The sequence below is a fragment of the Melanerpes formicivorus genome, unplaced genomic scaffold, assembly GCF_026170545.1.
Source record: "Melanerpes formicivorus ecotype bairdi unplaced genomic scaffold, bMelFor1.0.p_v2 SCAF_7, whole genome shotgun sequence".
In the NCBI taxonomy this organism is placed as follows: domain Eukaryota; kingdom Metazoa; phylum Chordata; class Aves; order Piciformes; family Picidae; genus Melanerpes; species Melanerpes formicivorus.
Genome location: NW_027142359.1, coordinates 16,766,806 through 16,793,507, shown reverse-complemented (window position 1 = coordinate 16,793,507; position 26,702 = coordinate 16,766,806).

The following is a 26,702-nucleotide window of genomic DNA, read 5'->3' as shown; positions in this document are numbered from 1 at the left end:
TTTAATTAGAACCCTTTATAGACATTAGTGGGGAAAAGAGGTATATTACTCATTTCTCAGCATTCGATTCAAGAATAAATTTTGAGTTGTCATATTCTTATTCGTCTTGTGCAGAGCCAAATCAATTAGTGCCTTTGGAAAGATGCAATGCCCAAACTGAGCCAAGAGTGATAATGTTCAAAGAATCAAAACATTAAATGACCTCATGCAGGTTCCATGTTCTGGAAAACGCAGCTGCTTTTTCCAGCTTTCTCATACGGCCTGATAAAAGTGCATTATCTCTCTCAAGACACTTGGTGTCTCTCAACAAAATAAACCCCAAAGCCTGAAATCTCCCTCACAATAACCTATTAGTAAGGTTATTCTGTGTCTTGATGCTTCTGTGTATGAGGCAGGAAACCATACAAGCTTTTGGGGGTAATTTATTTCTCAGTATCGCTATTCTCCAAGCCTTTCTCTGTTGAATATTTATGGTGAATGACCCTGCTGCCAGGGACTGCCATGAGCACTGGAGTGTATCAGTACCCAGACATTTGATAGAGCAAGGGCTCTGCTACACCTTCAGAGCAAGCACTATCATTGCCTCTCCATGTGTAACACAGGGTGTTGAATCACTCACAAAGACAGACAGATGACAAACATAGATTCCAGTCAATGGCAAACAGTAAAGTATGTAAGGGAGGAACTAATTGCTGCTGCAGCTGGGACTAAAGCCCATGAATAGAGCAAATATAAAATAGGCCTGCCCCAGAGCACCCTGGAGTTGTTCTGGAGTGACTGTGGAGGGGGAGAAATGGCTCCAGGACCTTGATGCTTCCTATCTTGTCTTCCCTGGAAGAAAAATGGCAAAAAGTAGTGACTTTTAGACCTGAGAGAGGCCCTTTGGGATTGCGTTAGATGTTTCCAGCATCTGTGAAAGCTGAGAGTCCTCATCATGAAGGCAGCAAAGCAAACAGGGCTGCTGCCAAGCATAGTCATTAGGGAATCTTGTACAACACAGGAAACCAGAAATGTGTTGTAGCCATCTTCATAAGGGATATTCTCAGTCACAAACAGGACTTAAACCTACCTGAGACCTGAAGGGAGAACAGCCCAGGTGTAACCTTAATTCCATTTCCACCCCTCTCTATATCTGGACAGTGCAAGGGGCATGAGGGCAAGCCAACCCCCACCCCCCTCCAGCAGGCAATCAAGGCTCAGTCATTCACTTGATGCACCAAAGGCCTGTCCACATCACTCATTTGCTGGCAAATCTCTCCTGGCTACCTTGACTAATGTTGTCCTGCATTATTATAAATGGGTTATTTTCAAGTCCAGCACCTCTCCACGTGGTCATGCACAGGCTCAATCCTGTCTTCTGTCACACCCTTCCCTTACGCTGGAGAAATTTTGCAACCCCCTACTGTCTGGGTAGACACATGCAGATAAATGTTATCAACAATCCTTGTGGGTCTTCATTCATTAGTCCTTCTCTGTTATCTGACTGCCCCACTTGCACAGCTTTTCTCAAGTATCCTTCTAAGAGATGCAACAGCATTTATGTTCACCAGCCTGTTGGGGGTTTCTATTGTATGCTCTGATAAACTCCCTAATTGTCCGGTTTCTGTGTGGCACCTAAAAGTCATCTTGGAAGGTACCCTCAGTTAACTATGTTGACTATAGGAGGCTAGGAGGAAAGCGGAGTGAAGCCTTTCACCCTAATATCTCTGTAGAGAAGATCATCATGTTAACTCTGCATAGCTGGGGAGAGGGCCAACCCTCTGAGGATAAGCATGCCCCATGCTTTCCCATGCCTCAAAGCATGAGTAAAAACAGATCTACTCTGTATGTGAAAGGATATTTGAAAGAAACATTCAAGAGCATGAACCGCTTCTTGCAGGATCTTTGCTGTAATACCTATTATTAGTATCTCGTTCCCAGAGGAAAGGATAATGCCCTTCAACACCACATCTTATAGAGTTGGGAGGAAAATTTAGCTCAGCTTTGAGCCCAGCTCTTGACTTTTAAGGTTCTGTTTGTTTCACATCCAATTAATCTGCCTTTTTCCTCCTTCTAGACTGTTTTGATGGGCTCGAATTAAGGCTTTCTGTTTGTGCTATCATTTTATTATGAATAAGAGGGATAAATATGTATATTGCAGTGTGTGTGAGTGTAATATAAGATAATCCAGTACCCTGAGGTGCTGGTAGTCCAATAAAACAAACAGCAACTGTAGAATGGGAGGAATCTGACTTTTTGCAGATAACCCCAAATGTGGTTAATAAGGCATCCTGCTCAATTTTTAAAAGATTTAAATTGCCAAATTTATTTTGACAGAGTTTTTTAAATGAAATTGATGACATTATGCTAGCTGACAATAGTTACACTCAGAATCAATATGTACAGTAGTATGCCCTGGGGTAAGTTCATAAGGCTGCAACACTTTGCAGCAAATAGTATACTGCCACATGGTTTCCACATCACCATTGACAAGCAAGTGGATGCTAGTTGTGATATTAAAAGAACAGATTTTGTACAGATATTTGTACAACAAAGCACACTATTAAATTATTACCTAATATTTATGGCTATTAAATACCTCTCAATTTGCATTTGCTATTGGAACTTTAGTGTTAAAGTGTTGTAGGAGCAATGTGCAATTATGATTCCCTCATAGCTGTCCACAAGCTCTTTTCACAGGATTAGCTCACTGCAGCTCTCTCTGCTAGCAACTAATTCCCTGAATATCTGTGAATTCATTGTTGGCTTTTACAGAAACTCTCATTGCCCAGAACCCCTTCTAAGCACTAATAACACCTTGCCATAGCATTATTATGATATTCCAGACCCACTTACGGTATTTTGAACCTTCCCCAAAAGTCATGTTTTAAAGTTCACTCTTAGCATGTTTTCTGGCATTTATAACCAGAAAAGGCCTGTGTTTGAGATTCAAGCATTGGCATAGTGGCTTGCTGATGTGAACGTTCCCATAGTGCTCGTAGTAGATAACATGTCACAGCAGAGTTTTTACTTTGAAGACTACTACTGTGCCCACTTTTATAGACAGCAGATTGCTTTCAGAGTGTAACAGCAGCCACTGCCTCAGGTAGAAGCAAGATGCAACAAAATCCGCACTCAGTGAGGCTTTCCAGAGCCTCCTGATAGGCAGCTACTGATCAGCCCAACATACACCACAGTCCGACTAAGAAGACCATGTTGAATTTGAACTAGTTTGGCGTGCACATGGACAGATAAAGCACTTGGTTATCTGTAAAATGTGCTGTGCTATATGATGCATATACCTACCTCCATCAAATAAGAGAAAGTTTAAGCTGATGGTAAGTGGGTAGAAAAGGGGCTATACCATATTTCTCTAACTTTGAGTTTCCTTAGGTTTTTTCTCCTCTGTCTAGATTATGGATAGGTGATAAAGCAATTGTCTTTGATATATATAAAGGAAATTATCTCCTTCTTAATTTTCAATAATGCTGTCGATATATTTTAAAACTTATTGATGTAGCCTGTGACTGTAGCTCTCTGTGCTGTCTCTACCTTGTGTTCCACCTTTTCTGCATGTGCTCTTTTGGCAATTTGTAACCTGCAAACCATAGTCACTTCTGTAGATTTATGTACTACAGGCATTGGATTTTAATTCTTAAAGCTTTGGCTTTGATGTCACTATTAATCAGCACTTGACTTTCAATTATACTTCTAGTTTTCAAATGTGGGGATCAACTCAGAAATTTGGGCTTGGTGAGAGCTATTTGAATGGCTTCAGGCTGTTCTTTGAGACTGTACTGAGATAGAGCCAATGGGCAAATGTACCATTTTATTAGAAAAATGAGAAGCTTTTAATTTTCCTCAATCATGTTAGGAATTTAGTACAACCAGTTCACATTGTCATGAGTTACCAATGCAATATCTGAGATATCTTTGTGTTTATTATTACTGTAGGATCTGTACACCTATTGAACAAATGTGCCTGAATGGAGACAGTGAAATGGAAAGTCTGGAAAATCCATTGATAATACTGTCAGTGGGTGACTATTCCAGTTGTGAATCCCAGACACAATATTGTAGATCCCAAATTCTATCTGTAGAATTATATCTATCAGAAATACGTATTCAATCTCTGCCCCTTTTAATGTTTGTGTGGAGGGACTTGAAATCAAATTTCCTATCTCACAGGTGAGTTCTGACAACTTAGATGTTGTCATGCTTGCTCTGTTCCTTCTCTTGCTGATCAAGCTTTGCAGAGTGGATTCCACTAGAATGGATTCCAGCACAAGATGAACAATGGAGTTTCTTCCCCGTAGCATAACTTGTGGCATGCTGATTACAGGAAAAATGAGTACAAGGTAATACTCCATACCTCCTGAGGGAGAGTTAGAAGAGAACCTGGTTAGGGAGGGTGAGGGTGTGGAGAAAATACTTCCTATACTACTTGCCAGCATCTGATGTTTGATTCTTACTGAGAATCCTGGCTGAAAACAGGAGTCTTCATGTATCCTAATACAATCCTTAAGTAGCTGTCGTTGCAGTTTTAAGTTACATCATCTGCCCCAGATCTACTCTGTTTCAGCTAGTTTGGAGCACAAAGAGAGTCTTACATCTCTTTCCACTTGTCACATGGATATGTCCTCTATCTTTAGTATCTGGAATTTAGTATTTTGAGAGACTAAATTCTTGGGTTGGGATGGGAAGTATTGCCCTAAAGTTTAAAGACTGACATATAAATTATGAAATCACAGTTGTTATTTGAAAAATTGCAGAAATCTGAAGCAATTAATCTTGTATTTCTCCTATGGAAGGGTGAGAGAGGTCAGCTGGTCAATAATTTATGCTTCTGTCAGAAAAAAAAAGTATGAGGAACAAAGCAGTAATTAAAAGAAAACCCCCAAACATGGATTTGTCAGATCTTTGTCAAAGATCCCTAGGATTTGGGAGATGCTGGGTTATGAAGCCCTTTTGAAACCAGCCTTTGAAACATTGGAGTCTGTTAAGATCTACAGCTCTTCCTGCACCATTTGCTATGCTGATGTGCTTCACACTGGCAAAAAGAAAAAGATAACTGGAGAGATGGTTGTTTTGTTCGTGGTTTGGTTTTTTGTGTGTTTGGGAGTTTTGTGGTTTTGGTTGGGGATTTTTTTGGGGTATTTTTGGTTGGGGTTGTTTGTTGGGTTTGGTTTTGGGTTTTTGTTGTTGTTGTTGTTTTCAGTCTTACCGTTTGCTTCTCCTTCCAGTTAGTGGCTTTTCTTTAGTCACTTCTTTCTTCTGACCTCTTGGAATGTGAGCTATATTGATGTGGGTTTAGAATCTGTGCATCATGTTCAGAGGTAATGTGGAGGTTAGACATTACTAAGTAGTTTGCCCAAGCAGGTAATCAAGTCTCAGAGCATATATGTAAGTGGGTCTCAGTGGAGTCTAAATTGGTATGATGTGCACAGTAAGGGGTGTCGGAGAAGAGGCAAGCTACCCCAGTTTAGACTTCTCCAGGCTTAATTGTCATCCTCCAATTTACTCTAGACTCCCCTTGGCTGTTGACCCAGCATCTTCTCATAAGTCAATTCCTATTTCTCACTACAGAAATAAAACACAGTAGAAGCACAGCATTTTGAATGCAATCAGACTTATTATCTGGTTTGATCATTCATTTGTAGAGATTTGATTGCTATTTATGATCTGTAATAGAGGTCATTATTTTATTACATGCTTTCTGGGTGTGATTAAGTCACTTAAATGAAGGCTTTCTTTCAGTTTAAATTAGTAAGAATAATATATTTCTGATTTCTTGTAAACAAATCTGAATTTCCACAGATCTGCATGTATGGTATTATGAAAGCTTTTTTTTTGGGAGGGGAGGGGGTTGGTTGAGGGTTTTTTCTTGTTTTGTTTTGGAGTTGTTTTTTTTTTTTTCAAATACAAGTAGATTAATAAAGTATAGAAGTTTGTGCAAGCTAAAAGTGTTATTTTTACAGAAAAATTATTTTTGGTTTAAAATTTTATTGTGATCCCATTATTCATAGCACAGACATTGAGGGTAAAAGATGTAGTTCCTTTTTGGATATGTAACCCTTAACAGGAAACTGAAAGCAGTATTGCTCAACAAAGCCAAGTGTTTGAAAAACTAATTTAACATTGTTAACAATTACTTTGGAAAATACTATTCAGTGAGTGAGATGTGTAATTGTTCAACTACACTGCAGATTTATGAATTAGATGTTATTCACAAGTGCAGTTCCCTCAGATATTTTTCCTCAGAAGGGTCTGCAACCCTTTAATGGTTCGGAGGAAAACTGAGCTAGGTCAATATGACTGAGGCTTGAGTGAGACTGTAAAAGCCTTCTTGTTAAATTGAGGACCTTGAAGGAAAGCAACAAGTAATAGATAGCAAATTAGAATAGAATAGAATAGAATAGAATAGAATAGAATAGAATAGAATAGAATAGAATAGAATAGAATAGAATAGAATAGAATAGAATAGAATAGAATTAACCAGGTTGAAAAGGCCTCAGAGATCATCAAGTCCAACCTATCACCCAACACCATCTAATCAACTAAACCATGACACCAAGTGCCTCATCCAGACTCTTCTTAAACACTTTCAGTGATGGTGACTCCACCACCTCCCTAGGCAGCCCATTCCAACGGCAAATCACTCTTTCTGTGAAGAACTTCCCAACATCCAGCCTAAACCTCCCCTGGTGCAGCTTGAGACAGTATCACAGTATCACAGTATCACAGTATAACTAATGTTGGAAATGACCTCGAGGATCATCGAGTCCAACCTTTCAACACAGACCCCATGATCAGACCATGGCACCAAGTGCCACGTCCAATCCCCTCTTGAATGCCTCCAGGGACGGTGACTCAACCACCTCCCTGGGCAGCCCATTAAAAAAAAAATCAAAATCTTGTGTTGAGGGATGATTCTCCATAGATCGCAGCGAGGGAGCCTGACCCAGAATCAGGTCGTCTATGAATGATTTAGCACTGGGTGCCCCACGACCATGCGTTCCGAAACGGGGGAGAGGCGGCTCCTCATCTGTCTGCACCTCCGGTTCCCAGCTACGAGCAGCATTCCCCACCGGGCACCACTCCGCTCAGGACGGGACGGCCGGCTATCGCAAGCCCACTGAGGCTCCGGCGGCGCTGCGGTATCGCTATGTCTAAGACTGTGTCCTCTTGTTCTGGTGCTGGTTGCCTGAGAGAAGAGACCAAGCCCCACCTGGTTACAGCTTCCCTTCAGGCAGTTGTAGACAGCAATAAGGATTCGCCTGAGCCTCCTCTTCTCCAGGCTAAGCAACCCCAGCTCCCTCAGCCTCTCCTCATAGGGCTTGTGCTCCAAACCCCTCCCCAGCTTTGTTGCCCTTCTCTGGACACGTTCCAGCAAGTCAACATCTTTCCTAAACTGAGGGGCCCAGAACTGGACACAGTACTCAAGATATGGCCTAACCAGCGCTGAGTACAGGGGCACAATGACTTCCCTGCTTCTGTTGGTCACACTATTCCTAATATAGGTCAGGATGCCATTGGCCTTCTTGGCCACCTGAGTACACTGCTGGTCCATGTTGAGCCTACTATCAATCAGTATCCCCAGGTCCCTTTCTGTTTCCCTTTGTTGCTTTCCAGCCACTCTGACCCCAGCCTGTAGCACTTCATGGGGGTGTTGTGGCCAACGTGTAAAACCCGGCACTTAGATGAGTTGGGCTACTATGCTCCAGGAGGCAAGATGTTCATATGTCTTGAGAGATCACATTAAGATGAAATGCTGTACAAGGACCATGCCTGAATTTCACAGTATCACTAAGGTTGGAAGAGACCTCAAAGGTCATCAAGTCCAAACTAAGACTGGAAATTAAAACCAAGCAAGAGAATTGGGATGAAAGACTGTAGTCCTGAATGGAGAGAGTCTGGACCTAAGAAAGGTTGCTACTGAGTAGTGACATATTGTTCTGGATAGCTTGATCTCTTCATGCAATGGTGGCATTTGGTGTGGCCAGTCTGTCTGAGCCTAGAAGTTCATTCTACATCTGTGTTATGGCTATTCAAGAGCAGTCTAGCAATAGAAGTATATGAGTGATGGGATTCTTGGCCAAGCTATTTTATGACTAAATCTTTATAGGACACTCAGACCTTTGCGAAATCCAAAATGGTGTCTTCAGAAATAGGTTTCTCACCCACACCTCTGAACCTCTCCCAGTACATAAAAGAAAGGCTTCTTTGTCCATCAAGCCAATGTAACTTCTCTACTTATATACATCAACATTTTGCACCATTTAGATATTTTTTGTTGTCAAAATGTCTCTTATGCATGTCCTTTACATGTGAAGCATGCAGGCCAAGCACAGCTGCACTAGTGACAATATAAATGTTCACCTTTCAGAGTCATGAGCCACTCTGGCAGTAGCAAGCCAAAGTACAAAATGCACTTCAGAAAGAACCATGAAATACCATAGGGTCCCATGCCATGTTCTTGTGTGTCAATTCAGGGTTATGTTGAAGATGATTCAGCAACATCCTAAACATTCTGGCTTTCAGACAGAGCTAAGTCACACTGCACCTAGTGTCCAGATGTCTTCCAGCTTCCCAATCGACAGCAAAAAGACTAATTTCTTAGAGGATGCAGCTAACATGGCAGTGTCATGAAGGGTCATCAAAAATTACCAGAAGTGGTGAGAAGCAGAGCAAGGGGGTGTTCTACACTTTTGTGTGCTAAAAGAAGTTTTGGCAAGCTCCATTTCAGACTCTAGCCTCAAGAACAATTCTTTTTGTGCTGATGAAAAAATAGGGATCACCTTCCCATGAAAGAAATAAAAGAAGTCCTACTTGTTTATAAACTGTAGTAGAGAAAGAAGCCACAGGAGACCAAGAGTAGAAAAGCATTTCCCATCTGCCTCTTTAATACCATAGGGTAATGCTATTGTATTTAAATTAGAGAGTTAGAGTACCTTTCTTGTGGTACATAGTACCTATGTACCTCAGGAACCTCACCTTCAGGAGTGAATGTGCTTTCTCTGAATTGTTTTTCAGTGGACTAGTAACAGTCAGGGATCATCAGTTTTCTGGATGGCTGTTATTTGTCTGTGACTAAAAAATTGCTAGCAAAGGTACAAGTAATGGTAGGAATTCAGCTATGTTACTGCAGTATGCAATTAGCTATTGCCTAGTTTGTCAGGGAAACCAAGACAAGAAGTGTTCATATTTTTGCTATCCTAGGTTCAAAATGGTGAGAATCTTGTAATTGTACCATTTGGTTTATTTTTGTTTGCTTTTGTTTGTTTGTTTTCTGACAGAGTGGTTGAGCTTGCATATGTTTGAGTACCCTCTTTCCCTCTTCCCAGCTTTCCTTTGCCTGAAGACTGATCCATCATTTCTGTGCATCTTGGCTCTATATTTATATTTCAAGTGATCTTAGCAGACTTCTTTATTCTAGATAACTTAGTAACTCAATTACTAATTACATAAATAATATTTTTTCATCAGAATGTGCCTTTGCTTTTTTCTAAGGAAGCTGCTTATGTCTGTCTTTTCTCTGTAACATAAATTTCTCTCTACATGGTTTCTGGTCTAAGATTTTGACATCAGTCCTAGTTATGCAAGAAAATAGGTGACTGAACCAAAAAGACATTTTTCCTGGACCTGCCTCAGAAAACAGCATGCAAGTTGAAATTTCAGTTTTAAACTTCTCCCTCTGTGGAACAAATTCACTAAAGTCAAAGTCTCACTTTTTATAGTCTCAATAACAGTTTCTGGATTTTCAAAGTAAATTCAACTCTAAGCTGAAGTAATTATGGCACATGCTATGAACCACAAGCACTGTAAACTCAGCATGGGCTGCAATATCACCATCTTGAAAGTATATCAATCTCCTTTTACTCTAATTTGTTATACATGCTGTTTCTTTGGTCACTTTTTCTTACCCTCACATTCAACTATCAAAAGAAATGACAATGGGGCCTGTTCCCAATTAATAATCACTTTTGGAACCATGAAACTTAAAATTACTTTAGAATAACAATGAATAAACTGTACCTTTTTCTCCATGTTTTCCCTTTTCTTGGAAAGCAGTACACAATTAACTTGAGGCTATTATTAAATGAGACTCTCTCTGCTGCTATCAATGAGAATCCATTTGCTGCACTAATTATTGTACCCATACTTACTAAATTCAACTTTTTCCTTAATGCATAAACCCCATACTGTATGAATAGATTTTTCATTTAAGGCATCTCTAAGAACTAAGAAAGGAAACCCTGGATGTTTTTCTTTAAAGATTGGAAGGCAATGAAAGAGAACACCGCTTGCAGTGCCTCATACCTGAACATTTCCTTGATGTCTGTAAGACTTACAGAGAAATTATTTTTCTTTTTTTCCTCCTTATTTTTGCAAATGTGTGCTCATCCCAGTCCTGCCCAGGCCTGAATATGAAATGCCAGACTACCACAAGAAAGCCTAGGCATCACAATATTTTTCCAGCCCAACCAGCAACTGAAAATCTCATGAGACAGCTTACAGATTTCCAGCTCAAACTTGCAGAACCAAAAAGTGTACATAATTTATATGTCAGGACTATATATGTGCATATATATATATGCATATATATATATATATATGATGGTTAGATATAATAATAGCCAAATTTTCAAAGGTGCCCAGCAAAGGCAAAAAGGCCTTCAGACCTTTACAGAGTGGAGATGAAATACTTGGTCTCAAATAACTTGGAGAAGGGGAAAGGCTTTTTTATTACCTTTTTACTTGGTTCAAACAATTCTTTATTTTAGACCATAAATGTCACTGTATATCATAATTATTAAAACTATGTTTAACATTTCTAGGTGGTAGCCATTCAAGGCTTCAGAATAGCTAGCAATAGTTAGTTTCAGGGAATACTGAAGTATTCAGATCAGAGTGCTTGAGTAACTCTAATATGACATCTGTAGATGTATGAGAGGAATGAAGACCTGATCCTCACCTTCATAAGGAATGACAGAACTCTGGTTCCGCTGGTGTGGAACTGCGTCACCAACAGAAAATTAAGGAGACCTTGGTGGTGCTACCAAAAGTCCCTCTGCTGTTAAACATTTGTGGCTATTATCATATGTCCTTTTATTTTTTATTTCAATCTGTTCTGAACATGAGGAACAGTCTCGTAAAGCTCAGGCATTTTGAAGAAAAAGGTTATCTGTGCTAAAGATCTGCACACTGAAATATCTTTGACAGGAAAAAGAAAAAATTATTGTCAGAGCACTGTCCATAAGGATCTAGGTACAACGGGCATGCTGCTCTCACTTTGATCTTGAATGAAAGGTCATTACAAAACTCTCAGTGACTGTGGATTGCAGATTCCAGGAGCAACAACATGTATTCCAGTCTGAGCACACTGCAAGACAGAACAAACTTAATGGCTGCCGCATAAGATAGGGTGCTTCAGGAAACTTCAAAAGGTACAAGTCTAGGAAATCCAGAAGAAAATTATCAGTGAACTTACAGGAGACTATTTTTCTAAGAAAAATCATGTACCATTGTTTTCTAAAATACTTGCTGAGCACAAACCAGTGGTGGTTTTGGTTTTTTTTTGGTTTGTTGCTTGTTCCCTGTAAGAACCTATTCCTTCCCATGCTGAAATGTAGCAAAGGGTAAGAGGAATTTCTGAGGCTGATGTCCCCGCCACAGCACGAGTGTATTTTAGAAAGAGACAAAGTTCACTTTATGAGGAAATGAGAGAAACCCCCAAATGCCTTTTAATTTATTTTTCTAGTAAATACCATGGAGCAGAATTTTGGAGCCGTGTATTTTTATTTTGTGTGCAATTCTTAGAATGTAAAAAGGAGTCATTTCATGAAAAGGTTGAAATAAACAGCTACTAACAATGAGGTCACTATTTTATTGAAACCTGATAAACTTTCCCGGATAATTGGGGATTTCTTAGCAACATTTTCAAGGCTGAAAAGAAAAGAAGGGAACCTTAAGTTTGGCAGAAATGGGGAATTACTTCTGTGGCAGCTTCATTTGGACAAGGAAAACCAGTTTCAAACCATTCTTGGCTCCACCTGTCACAAACTGTGTGTGTGCTATTGATTACATATAGCATGTAACATAAATATTCAATAGAATTATTCTGGAACCACAGATACAAGCTGAGAGTTAATTAAATGAATGTGTTGGGGGGGGACAAGGGGGGTGGATGAGAAAAACAAACTGTGTAAGATACAGGACTAAGGGGTTCCCTGCTGTACCTATTTAATGAAGTCTCATCCATCTGATGGCTCCTGGACCTACTCTTCAACACTTCCACAAAAATGTCACATCCTTTATTGGGGAAAAAGTGTGGAATGTGCCTTAACCACATCAAGTGCACCATTTTACAATTCCAATTCAATTAATTAAGCCTCTATTCTTCATGCATGAGTGCCCATCTCTCAGTTACACACCTAAGGCAAGGCTCCAAGGGGGCCAGCCAGCCAAAAGGAAAAAAAAAAAAGGTACACTCCCAGTTCTCATTTTCTTAAATGCATATTTTTAGTAGAAACAAAATATTTTAAAGTGTGTGTATTTCTCCAGGGCCAGAGCATCAATAACTTCTGTCTCAGGAAAACAAGCTTTTATTATTTGTATTTTTAATGCAGAGTCATAATTAAAACAGGGAGGAGAGGACAACCTCCTCTGTGAATGAGAAAATTAGACTGAGTGTAGTGAGATGGGAGGGTAGAAGGAGATTTCTGATGCATGATTAAATGAGGAGGCAGTATGGTGAGGGCAGATGAGACACAGCACAGTGGGAGTATGGAAACCATGGTGAAAGAAATAAACAGAAGACAAGATGTTGAAGTACCACAACCTGACTGCACTGCTGAAGAGTAAAAAATGAACTGATCATCTGTCAGGAAAACACACAAGAGTGGGGAGGTCTGATTCCAGTCCCAGCTTCATGGATAGGAATGTTGCTTTATGATTAAGGGAGAAGAGTAACTATTTTCCTTTTACTGCACAGCATTGCACTGTTATTTTTAGCACTCCGTTTCCAAGTATGTTTCTTACAGTTCATTTGTTATTTTAGTGTTATAAACAACCACGCTATTTTTCTGTAATTATATAGAGTCTCTTATTTTATGTACTTGTTAGCTATTTTACTTACGTCGATCAAAATGTCAGTCAAATTCACTGGATTGTCTGGATACCTGAGGTTCAGCATATGCTTAAGTTCTCTATTCAACTGAGACCTCACCCCAGAATAGAAGTGTACATTACAAATAGCAGCATGTATTAAAAGCTATGCCTGCTGCCTCTGTATAACCTGTGTGTCAATGTTAGGTCACAGAAAGAGACAACCTCTTCCAAAATTAGCCATGGTGACAGAAAATGTTGCAGCTTCCTACTGTTAGTGCCCGCCAAATGGTATTACCCTCTATGGGAAGAATCATGTTAGTGCTACCCAAAGGCAGCGGCTGTCATTGTGAATAGTCAATCATGTTATTAAAAAAAACCCACACTGTAGCCTTTCTTGGCTTGTCAGAGGAATTTGGGGTGGGGGCTGGAACAGGCAGGCCTTGCCTGTACTGCAGCCTGAGCTCTCTCCTTTTCCCTCTGATGGTTTCTGTGCCAGTATGTACACTAGTAGTATGTAGTATGTATGTTAGCATAAGCGTGTCCTTGACAGGTGCTCTTAGGTCAGAAGATCGTTTCACCTGTTGCAGTTAGAACTTTGGAACTTTTTTACAATTTTCTACAGAGGTGAGGCTTCCCAAATTAAATTGTATTTTCCAACTGGATTGCAGATTTGAGGCATTTCACCCATTTACATATCCATTCAATCTGTCATCATTGATGCCAGAAGGGAAAAATCTGAAACAGAAAGGGAAAGCTGACAAGCTCTAAAATTAAAAAGTTATTGATTAAGCCATTTGACTTGTTCTTTCATTCCAGTATTGTACTCCAGGAAACAAATGTTTAATTTGTTTTGGATAAAGGGATTCAATTTGTGATAATGCCATGAAAATATAATATCCTTACAAACTCAAATTTCTCATAGGAAAATGTTTAATGGGTCTTTCCTGTTACACTAAAATTACTATGTAACAGAGATGGTTCAATATTGCCCAAACAAAGTTTCTAACCATTTGTCAGTATTGTTGCATGAGTCAAGAAAATTCATTTATCTTTATACTCACAATTTGCCAACACTTAAATGAACAGATTTTGTTTTGGTAGAGATTGATTTGCACCCTCAGGTGTACCGCTTCATTCAAAACCAGAGAACACAGTATCGGGTCATTAGATGACCAACCACAATCATAATTGCTAATAATAAATGTTTTACTTTGCAAGCACCCTATAAGATTGAAAATTTTCATTAAAAATGCAAACATGCTTAATATTATGCAAAGTCCTAATTTGGGTATTATTCGTCTGCAGAAGAAGGATCAATGCCTGATTGTCAAATGAAATTATTAAGCATATTGCCAGAATACAGACTAGGTCCACAAATATTCATTAAAAGGAAAAAAATTCAAAACATTACCATAATTCTTCACTGCAGTGCCATTAAACAGCGTGCATTGTTTAATAGCAGAAATTTATATTTATTTTTGCTCACTCCGAAGTGTTTTCTTTTCAAAACACAAGGAAATAAAAAGAACTATGTCTGTATCTTTGTTTTGATGCATTGGCAACATTACAGTCCTAATCAGAGTACTCAATCAGAACTGGGCCTTCTTTGCACATAGTGCTAATAAAAGACATTCATTGCCACAAAGTACATAACCTAAAGATATTTCAGCAAAATAAATGCCTTTGAAACTGTGAGAACACAGTTCATCAGCTCTTCCCTAAATTATATATAGTACAGTTCACCAGCAAGCACTGCATTCTTGTGAAGTATTAAAATTTGACATATTCTAATTCCCTAATTACGACTTTATTTGGGCTGGAGGAATTGTCAGTGTCCTGTGTTTTTTGGTGTGTTTTGTTTTGTTTTGGGTTTTTTTTGTGTGTGTGTGTTTGGGCTTTTTTAATTCAAATATATTTTTACTCTGTTTTTAAATGAAAGTTACTAGTGCTGGGGGAAAAAAACTCTAAACTGTGCTATGAGTGTTGTCAATGCAGTAAATTCTACCTGAATCTACAAGAGCCTGGAACAATAGAATTGAAAGTTGGGATTTGCAAAATTCGTTGGAACATTTAAGATTAGTTTATATGTGCCATGAAAATGACCTGAAAAAAATTAAATGACAGCTACCGTAGCTATTTTATTACCTGTAAAACTCATAAGGAAGAGTCAGTAAAATATCAGTGTTACTGATTTCAGTAGTTAGTTGGCTCACCCATGGGGCTCCACTCCCCTTAAAGGTAAGTAGTTTAAACTTCTGGCCCATGTTAAGGCTTTCTTAGCAAAGGACTTTTTTTAATGTTCATCTGACTGAATAGCCATGGACTGTCACAGAAGGAAGGTAGGCAAGACCAGCAGAAAACAATCTGCGTGCGTAATCTCATTCTGCTCTGAAGTACCCTAGCAGCCTCTTCTAGGAAAGAGAACTACTGAATCCCATATGGCACAATCCAGTGAGCTCACAGTTCATGATTGATTTTGCACTGGTCCTTGCTCTCAGTCCAGATTTGTCCTAGCCACTCTTCTGTTAGTTTGCAAGGAGGAGGCATCAAACTAATTTTTCTCCCATTCTACTCTAGAAAGTGAATTGAAATTCTGACTGTAAGCCGCCTTGAACTCTGAGACAATTCAGTTTGGGTTTTCTATGTCTTTCCTGTGAACTCAACACCAGTTTTAGGTGTCTCATGGCTTTTGGATTTGGTTATATAAACATTTTCACTATTCTCTTGCATTATTGCATGTTCATTTACTGCGAACTAATTAATTGTTGTGACTTTCAGTAACTGGTTGGGGATTTCTTATAAAGCTTTTCTTCTGTGTTTGTTTTTACAGCCTATAAATCTTACTGTATTTTGTAAGACAATAGATTACTCAGACTAAGGTATTTAGTAAAACATTGAACTGTGTTGGTGTTTTGGTTTATTTCTTAAAGAACTCTCATAAAGCTGTAGGTATTTAGAGGTATTAATTAAGAGGCGTAGTGCTCAGAAGATTAAACTGGTAGTTTCCTTTGCCTACAATCACCCAAAATATAATCTTGTTCCTTTCTTTCTTCCTCACTGATAGCCTCCTAATATTGTCAGGATTGATGTCATCGTTTGTCCACTCTAGAAGGGCACATTCCCTGACAACTAATATTTTGGAGGGGTACGAGTGGGGAAGGGAAGTTAAATGTATTTCATTATTTTTTTTTTTTAAACACAGTATTTTTTATGAAGCAGTGGTTCCTATTACAGTCCATTTCTTTATATTGGTAGTTTTCTCATTTTGACTCATCTTCCATTCATTCTTCCTCCCTTCTGTAGCCAAATAAGAAAAACAGATTACTGTAAATTTTGGCACAGAGAGTCATTTGCATCATTTTCTTAGAAGTCACGTGCTTTGGATTTCCTCTTGTTTATGATATATTGAAATGTCTTCCAGATGTTTTTAATTATAAAAAGTTTTCAGGAAAGCAAAGTAATCCGTAATAAAATTTCCTCTACGTTTTTTAAAATAGCCAATAAATTAGTGTACTGTAGCTTTTCAAACTGCCACATAATTCTACATTTGACCTCAGTGCAGCAAGGTCTGGCATTTCCTTAGACAGTTACTTTGGTCAGAGGCAAAGCAGGCTTCCTCAGACATACTTTCAGTTCCTCTTCCAAGGGAGAATGTTCCCTTCCTGGGGCCATGCCGGCAATGTGAGCAGTCATTGGTGCGAGCAGCTCTGACTTCCTACACAAACGTAATCACCACTGCTGCACTAGCTCAGAAGTAGCAGTCGTGTGATGTGGGGTATGCTGAAGTTTGGATTCAAGACATAGAGAAAGAAAAAATATCGTAGCTGCTTGTATATGATGCTGATGCTGTGCTGCATGAGGAGATTTTCATTTATAAATTTTGGGCAGGTGCCCAGATTGCTGTGGTAAAATCTGGAAGAAAACACAATAAAATGAGAGCAGTTCAATTTTCAGGGACATGTATATGGATGAGGGGAAGGGTTTAATCATAAAGGACATTTTCAAATGGTCAAAGGACTAGACAAGGGGCAACAGCTGTGAAACCTTTAAAATCTTCCCTGAATCTACCTCTTTAATCAGTCAGCTAACTGTTCCCCTCATGATGCACCTGACAAGGGTGCTTGCTCTAAGCCTGTGTTTATATAAAATGTTAAGGTAGGCAGAGAAACAGAAATGGAAACCAACCTTGCTATTTCCATAATTTTTTTCCCCAAGCTTTGTGTGTGTGTGTGTTGTGAGGTTTTTTTCTCTGAAATTTATTACTAGAAAAAAGCCTAGATCTGAAAGAAAGGAATAGCTTAGCAAGCATCTTGGTGAAAGAGGAATTAGACATTGCATGAGGCTCGCCATTGGTTCATGGGTTTAGTGGCCTGAATGGATCTTTAGATTTGTCCTCCTCGAAGATTTCTTTCTGGGAAACAGGGGCTTCAGCTTATCTTCTGAAAGGCAGGAAAACAAAAAGTAAATATGTATTTGGTACTAGCCAGGTATGGGAATTTTGTGGCACTCAGAAGTGTATTGGAGGCATTAAACTATGACATCATGAACTGTGAAAGCTGGAAAGCATAGAGAACCCTAATGGACAAGATCTTCCTGCTTGTCAGAACCACTTCTTCCAGAGGTGGGAAGGGAAGGAATTACACCAAAATAGAGTTTTGTATTATATTTTGAGATTTTTTCCCCCCCAGAATATCTAAACACATCAGGGCTTATCACAGAATATATCTGGTTGGAAGAGACCTCAAAGATCATCTAGTCCAACCCTTGACCCACCACTAAAGGGTCAACACTAAACCATGTCCACATGCCTCTTGAACATCCCTAGGGATGGCAATTCCACTGGTGCCCTGTGCAGACCATTCCAATGTCTGATCACCCTTGCAGTGAAGAACTATTTCCTAATATCCAGCCTAAATCTCTTCTAGCACAGCTTGGAACTGTTTCCTCTATTCCTGTTGCTTGTCATCAAGGAGAAGTGGCTGACCCTCTCTTCACTCCTAACTTCACTTCAGATAGTTGTAGAGAGTGATAATGTCTCCCTCTCAGCCTCTTCACCAGCCTGAGAGGCCCCAGCTCCTTCAGATGCTCCTCGTAGGTCATGTGCTCCAGGCCCTTCATGAGCCCTGTTGCCTTTCTCTGGACACACTCCAACACCTCAATATCCTTCCTATAGTGAAGGGTCCAGAACTGAACACAATACTTGAAGTATGGCCTCACCAGTTGAAAGAACAAGGGGATGATCGCTACCCTGTTCCTGCTGACCACAGAGTTTCTAAAACAAGCCGGGATGCCGTTGGCTTCTGGGCCACCTGGGAACACTGCTAACTCATGTTCAGTTGACAATGAACCAACATCCTCAGGTCCCTCTCAAAGCCATCACACATCCCCAAGTCTGTAGCCAATACCACTAATGAAGCTATACCACACTGTCAGGTGGCATAAATGTTGTCTTAATAGAGAAAGTTAGCTTGCACCATTCAAGACTCTTGCTTTTTCTCGTTAATTTACCTTGAGTACTATTTCATCAGCTCCAAGCCTTTTTTATGCATTGAGAAGGTAAAACCAAAGATTTTACCTTGTTATTGAATCTACTTTTATTTATTGCAAAAGAAGCACAACACAAAATTTAGACCAAAGTTCAGCAGAGAGGTGACAAATGTCCCCTTCATGCTTCTTAAAATCAGTAACTGATGATAGTCTTGCCATCAAAATAGAACACTGTAATCAGTGATAAACAAACTGATTTTTTATTTTTTTTAAGCTCATGGAAGCAAATTACATGTGATTTAGAGCTAATCTGGGCAAAGCTGGTGGCAGGACATGGGAAGGGAGAAACCACTGACCTCATTACAGCAGCCAGAATGGCTGAGAACTTTAACCAGATTTTGAAAGGGACATAAAATATGAATGCTGTCACCTACACAAAACTTTCCCCCCTCAAAAGCCTCGCAGGATTTGAGATGCCAGAATCCACTGATTTTCATTCTTAGAGTACTTTAAGAACTATATATCCAGTTCTTTCTTGATAAGAGCTGTGCAGCACTCTTCTGTTTCCTGCACTTCATCAGTGCTGTTGTCCATACTCAGGAAAAGCTGCCACTGAGACAAGGTGAAATATAGGCTTGATTTAAGCTGACATGAAAGGTATCACATATCCAAGAACATCTTCTCTGGTGTTTCACCATCTTTCTGTGCCAAAGTGAAGTGAATTGCATTTTCAGAAAACTATATATTATTAAATGCTTGCTTATTGTTTGCTGGACGCTAATATTACCTATATTGCTACAAATACAGGTGAGTTACTTGCCACTCAATAGAAAGCTGGGTCTCTTCACTCCTAAATTGTGTTCCATGCAGAGAGTGAGGGGATTACAGTGCTAAGGAGAATTTTCATGGGAGGCAAAACAACCTAAGTAGTCAAAGTCTGATCACTGTTCTTGCTATTACCAGTGCTGGTGAGCTGAGGAGAATGGAGCTAAGAAAACCAACCAAAGCAGAGGATAAATACATTTCAACCAACCTTATAAAATTCTGTACCGACCAACCTTGTGTTAAATTAACCTGCAGTAACCTAATCCTATTTTACAATGAAAAGCTGGTGCCCAGCCCTCATGTTTGAACCAGCAGAGAGTAGCAGTGCTGATTAAAAAAAACCAAAACAAAACAAACAAAAAACAACCAACAAAAACACCATGAAATTTTTCTCTTCCCTTGCCCTAGAGCTGAGCTTCCTCCTGCTCCCAAAGCTGTGTTTTCCTGTCTGGAGGCTGCAGGCACTGGCTGACGGGCAGTGGCAGAGCTGCCCCACTAAGGTGGTGTGCCGGTCCAGAGAGGGAAAGAGACTTTGTTCTCTCGAATATTCCTGTGTTATGAAATTAGAGGCACAAAGGAGGCCAAAATATCAACAGTGAGGCTATTTACTAACAGAATAAAGTGGACGGATCAGAAGGAGAGAGGGAGACTAGAGGAAGAGTGAAAGAGGGAGAAAGAAGAGGAAAGGAATCATATTACCAAGCCCACCCCTTTCTCCCCCACCAGATAGTTTGGGTCTGTTGAGGAAGGTTGCCGCCGCTTTGGCGTGGAGGAGCTATTGGGTCTGTGGAGGAAAACTGCTGCAGCTTTGGCATGGAAGAGAGGTCATCCTTGTTGGCAGTGTTGTCCTCCATTGAAGGAGGGGAGAGAGAGAGATCCCCAAGTCCAAGTCCAAGTTCAATTCCTTCTCTGAGCAGCCTCTTCAGCTCCATGAGTTGCAGCAGGCAGAAATTAGGACACGGAGAGTGGGTTCCTCCTGGTCTGCTGCCTCCAGGCTACATGGTGATGTCTTTTCTCCTATGTCATTCCTTTTCTGTCTTGGTATTCTCTTCATTTTTCTTCAGAGCAGCATCGCCCGGGTCTTTTCCTTCTTCCAAGCCAGTAGTTGCTCAGATCTTTTATACAGTTTTTTAGGTATGTGTCCAGGTGGTGAATCCTTTGCACCATCCTCCCTTTCTGGGGTAGCTGGTGGGTAGAGATGATCTTGTCTATGGACATTGCAGAGAGTCGTTATCCAGGAGAGTCTGCCCAATACACACCAGCTATTGTCTGGGCAAGGAGGTGATTTTATCTGTGTTGAGTCACATCAAGAGAGACAAGATTTAGTCTCCCACAGGTGGAAGAGGTGGGCAATGCTGCCAAACGACAGTGGCTCCTTTTCAGTTGGTGAAGTGTCAGCAGCATTTTTCTTAAGCAGTGTCTGTCCTCTAAACACAATTTCACAGGCAAAGACAGTTATGCTTCACCTGTGAGTGTACAAACTCATCCTTCTACAGACTGCTGTGGGCTCTAAGCAGAAGAAACTGGTGTTTCACAGAGAAACCTGAGGAACTTATGATAGAAAAGGTGAGCTACAGGTAACAAAGAAGGTGTATCTTTTCTGGAAAAAGCATTTAAAGTGCTGCCTGATATTTTTGTTGAACTAAAACTGTACAAGTCATTCTATAAATGTCAGGGAAAGAGATCTGGGGGGAGAATTACACAGCTCTCAAAATGGTGGTGGTTACCGACCTTCAGCACTTGCAATGGGCTTACATAATGAGAGTGGTGAGGGGAATGAAAGCTGGTGTCAGTATCCTGGTCTCTGGAGGTGTTACACTGGATCTAAAACACCTGAGAGCTGGATTTTATGTTCACATTTTGTTTGCTCTTCACAGGCACAAAAGGCTCAAGAGCAAAGAAGAAATGGGCCCGAGGTCCTCAGGCAGCTGTGTTTGTGGGAGTGTAGTTAGATGTCTGCACCTCAGTTTACCTGTGGGAATAGCACTGAGGAGAAACTTGTGGGATATTTGTTGTCTGGTTTGTCTGTCAGAGAATATTTATTTGTTCATTATCTTGTTTTATGAAGATTGTACTGGCTACACAGGGCAGTTCCTCACTGATCAGTCTTTGTTCTTTGAGTTTATAAACCATGACTTCATGGGAAGTGCAACACTGTAGTCTGCCTCCTGCTCTTGGAGCTAGTGGTGTATGGCAAGTTACTAAGGGAGAGACTGTAAAAACAAGGCACAATATTTTGGTTTTGTAGAGACTGTGCTTCCACTTTTCTTTTTTTTTTTTCTTTTTTTTTTTTTTTTTTTTTTTTAATGTATAAGTTCTTAAAATATATAAACAGGACTTGGATATCCCCATTGCAGTGGATTAGAAAAGAAATGGTGTTAAGGAGGCTGTCCACACAAAATTAGAAAATGGAATGATGGCATAACTTTGTTACATTCAATTTCTGTTAAATAAAAATCATGCAAGAGATGGAAGCAGTCACCCAGGAGGACTTCAGAGACATTTTCTGAGTGTGCAAGGTTGGAGTGAGGAAAGCCAAAGCCGCTGGGGATATGGACCTAGTACAGGGTGATAAGAAAAGCTCCTACAGGTACACTGTCAGCACAAGGAAAGTCAGGGAAAATGTGGGCCTGCAGCTGATGGAAGTAGCCCTGATTCTTCTCAGAAATATCCAGCTAAAGGGCATGGCAGTGGTTACAACCTGAAATAGAAGAAATTCCACTTAAACACAAGAAAAAAATGGTTTTAATTACAATAGTGATTGAACACAGGAACAAATTGCCCAGAAAGGGTGTGGAGTCTCTGTCCTCGGAGGTATTCAAAACTAGACTGAACATGGCCCTGAGCAACCTGTTCTTCTTGACCCTACTTTTAGCAGGGGTTTGGACTAGGCAGTCTCCAGAGGTGCCTGAGATTCTGTGAAATTCTATAATTTCCAATTTAAACCAATATCTGTACTAACATAAATCAATTGAATATTCATCATCAAATTTGTCAATTTAACCTAGACCTAAGTGTTCTATAAAAGTTTCTATTGAATCAGAGGCCAGAAGAAATGTGTGCAGCTTTTAATTCCAACAAAATCAACGTGTGGTTCTTTTAATAAATAAATATCTTTTCTGAAAGTGAAACTGGCTGGAAGCAAAAGCAAAACTGCCTTTATTGCTTTTTGTTCTTCAAACTGAGAGAAACAGCAAAAGTAAATGGAGGTCATGGGTAGTGCTAAGTAAACTGGATTAAGAATATGAATTAGTTTATGATAGCAATGCCACTTTTAGTGATACAATGAAGAAATTAAAGTGTTTACCAAAACTCTTATTACATTGACAGAGCCCTTTTGGTCTTTTGTTTGAGCTTTCTACAGTTCTTCCTCCTTTCATCAGATTTCTTGCATTCAGCTCAAGTGCTTCATAGCTGTAAATACATGTAAGATGCAAGTTACTGTAATTTGTATGTGACTGTAACAAGTAGACTAATGTAAATCACACTAAGAAAGTGAATAATTTACTCTGGAATGAGTGCAGCCCACTGCTATCATTGGCAGGAGGAGAGATGCCCATTTGTTCCTATGTATGCTGAGAAGGGTGAAGGCTGAGTTAAAGCAGATCAGGCCTGCTTTATTTTACACCTGTCAGCTGTTTTGCTGATAATTCTGCTTGATCCTAAAATCCATTATTGTTCTTAGGCTGCTAACTTGCACACACTTCTTTTGCCACTATGTTACCTGCCTTTCTGCATGCTGTCTCCAATTATAGTTGCTGATCATAAGCCGTGCTTGACTGTGACTCCTGAGAACCTGTTTTGCCACATCTTGATCTCGTAGGGCTCACTTTAAGTAATACATTATGCAATGTCTACTAAATTGATGTATATTGGGACTTAGAACATGGGACTTAGAACAGTGCCCACCAGGCATCTCCCCAGCTGGGTGTTGATAGCTGAAAGGACTTTTTTTCCATCACTCTTAAAATGAAATAGAAGAGGTCTGAGACCCTCTTCATCCCTTAAGCAGTGTAGAGGACTTTGTGGCTATGTAATTCCTTCTGTTGCAAACTTTCTTCATGTTTGTTATGTATGACCTATAAATTTTCCCTCCTATACCTGCTACATGGACTTCTTCCTCCTTCCCTTGGCAGGAACACTGATACTTGGCAGGAACAAGTAACATTTCTTCCCTCCTTATTTTGAGTAAACCTTCAGTACATAAACAAATTATTTTTGACTAATCTAGTATGCATAGTTTTATTTTATTTATTTTGTGTTTCTTCCAGGTCCATCTTGAAATGACTCATTGTAAAAGATGTATTTAAATTTTTGAAGTTCTTTCTTTGTGCAAACTCTGATTCAGCCTCTAGTGGTGCAAGATAGTGAAATATAACAATGCTGTCTTCTTAATTCTGAAAAGTTTCTCTTCTTCCTTCCCATGTGGAATAGGTGAGAAAAGCATGTACCTCCACTGCTTAGTGCATCACAACTCAAAAACTCACTCCATCTACATAGTTTTGACTGCAAGGCTAGCTGGTGGTTCCTAGAGCTCAGGCTCTGAACAGGAGTTTAGCACTTTGAAATGAGTCACTCTGAACAGTACTTCAGTCAGAATCTGGGCTGGCTTTTTTTCAGGGGAAGATTCAGACCCTGAAATAACATTTTCACAAATGTGCCAAATGCAGAGAAAAAGATTAAAATTATCTGGGGGTTTTTTCCCCTGTTTTTTTCTCAACTCTTTAAGATGCTTCTTGTCTTTCTCTTGTCTTTTAGTGCAACGAAGATGTGTGGGATATACTGCCTTTGCTGACTTTGTTCTTACTTGTTTGTGAAGTGATTTCATCAAGATTAAAATGGGCATTTCGATGTTTTTACAAAGTCTTCTCTCTTGAGAAGCACTTTTAGCCTTGTATCATGAGTAGTTAGTGGGGACAAGATTCTCCTTTTCATCTGCTGGCTATGGACAGTTCTCTTCAAAATTACGTTCATAGCTAGTGTTCCAGCTCTCACCAAAAAGTTTGGGGTTTAATAATCTTCCTGCCTATGAAAACATATTATCAGCTCTGAAAACAGAAACCAGAGATATATGATGAACTCAGATATGCTTTCAGTTTTGATCATTAACACACAGCCCTGATCTTTATTCTTAGTTTTGTATTGATACTAGTTGGATTAAGTATAGTGTGTATTGATCAGGCAGAGGGTAAAGCAAATCACATAGTTTTCTTTTTTCATCTTTTTCCCCAAGGATGTTTGTGGTATGCTATGCTGCTTCCTTCCATAGAGGCAGACAGTCTCTAAGGAATTGGTTCCTTTGTTGATCTCTGAGCAGCATGCTTTTCTGATTAGTTTGGGTGAGGTTTGTTGCAATGTAATAGAGATAGTTAGACACAAAACTTCCAGGAGAGGTTTTTTGGTGAAATGTTGCTTATATTTATAGTGGTTACAAGGAAATAAAGTCAAATAATTATGGGAAGTATCATCAACTACGTCTAATAACAAAGGGGTCCAGGACAGTTTGACCTACTTTAAACAGGAGCTCTTGAAGTCACAGGAACAGGCTGTGCCCACCGGCAGGGAAGGCGACCAGCCTGGATGGGCAAGCAGCTCTTGAAGGAATTAAGGGTAAAAAAGAGGGTGTATCACCTTTGGAAAGGTGGGGAGGCAACTTGTGAAACGTTTAAGAATGAGCTCACCAAGCTGCTCTCCATCATTTACCACCAGTCCTGGCTTCCCAAATGACTGGAAACTGGCCAATGTGATGCCCATCCACAAGAAGGGCCAGATGGAGGAACCTACAAACTACAGGCCTGTCAGCCTGACCTCAGCCCCAGGCAAGATTATCTTTGGGGCAATCACAGCATGCCTGGAGGACAGCCAAGGGATCAGGTCCAGCCAACATGGATTTAGGAGGGGCAGATCCTGCCTGACCAACCTGATCTCCTTCTATGATCAGGTGACTGCCTGGTGGATGTGGGGAAGGTTGTGGATGTAGTCTACCTGGACTTCAGCAAGGCCTTTGGTACCATCCCCCACATCAAACTCCTGGCCAAGCTGACAGCTCATGGCTTGGACAGCAGCACTCTTCACTGGGCTAGGAATTGGCTGGAGGGCCAGGTAGTGGAGTCACCATCCCTGAGGGTGTTCAGAAAAGGATTGGATGAGGCAGTTGGTGCCATAGTTTAGTTGGTTGGATGGTGTTGGGTGATAGCTTGGGCTTGATGATCTCTGAGGTCTTTTCCAACCTTGTTGATTCTGTGATTCTAATATTTCATTCATAGTAGTATTCACATCTTTAAAAGTGAAAAAACACAGATGACAATTTTGCAGTCAGTTCAGGGTAACTCCTTACCTGCATTGAGCTGACTGAAAATGAGTTTCCTTTTAGTGTAAATTAAATTGTTCATCTTGAAGCATCTAGAACAGATCTTTTTGAAAAACAAACAAACAAAACCCCACAAGTGTACACTTTGAAATAAATTGAAATATTAAAAACATTACTGGAAAGAGTTCACTCTTTTAAGACATAATAATTTTTATAACTCTTTTGATAATGTTTTCAGTATTCAAATGAGTACCAATTGGTAGATCTCTCATGTGGAATGTGGGATTTTGTTTAGGTTTTTTTGCAAAGCAAAATCTACTGCGGAGAAAAAGGATCTGACAAAGAAATCCAACAGGAGCAAAAAAGGAAAAAGAACAATTTGAAAAATTATCAACCATCTTTAATCACAAATGAGTTCCTGAGGTGAGAGCTATTTGATAATCCTCGTTTTTGGAAGGACCTGCAAGTCTATCCTGCTTTTCCAGAGGCTTGTTGCATCCCTACTCCAATGTGGTGACAGAGCTTCTCAGGTGAGAATCCTTAACCTTATTCCTCAAAAAGTGAACTGCCAAAAACTGAACTGGACTCTCTTAATTCATTTAAATGATATTGTCATTGTAGTAGAGTCCATTTTCACTAAACAGGTGAGGAATAAACAGCAGTCTTAGTAAACAGATTTCAGATAAAACCTAGGAATGAGGTAATGACAAGCTGCTGAGGACAGTAACCTTGACAGAGGCCAGAGCTGTGTGTGGAGTAGGATCTGTGAGCACAGTGTATTTGATGCACTATGAAAGGCAGGTGATTAAAGAAGGGTGTAAAATGAGCTGTTATTACACCCAAAAGCTCATCTAGCCCCATATCTTTGTCCCAGATATGGTCATAAGTTGAAGAATGTAGATACTCCCCTCTGAAATGCTTTTCCAAACACAAACAGACTGTCTGGCCTTGGTGAGACTGAAGAGGATTTCTGCTTGGTAGACCTTCATAA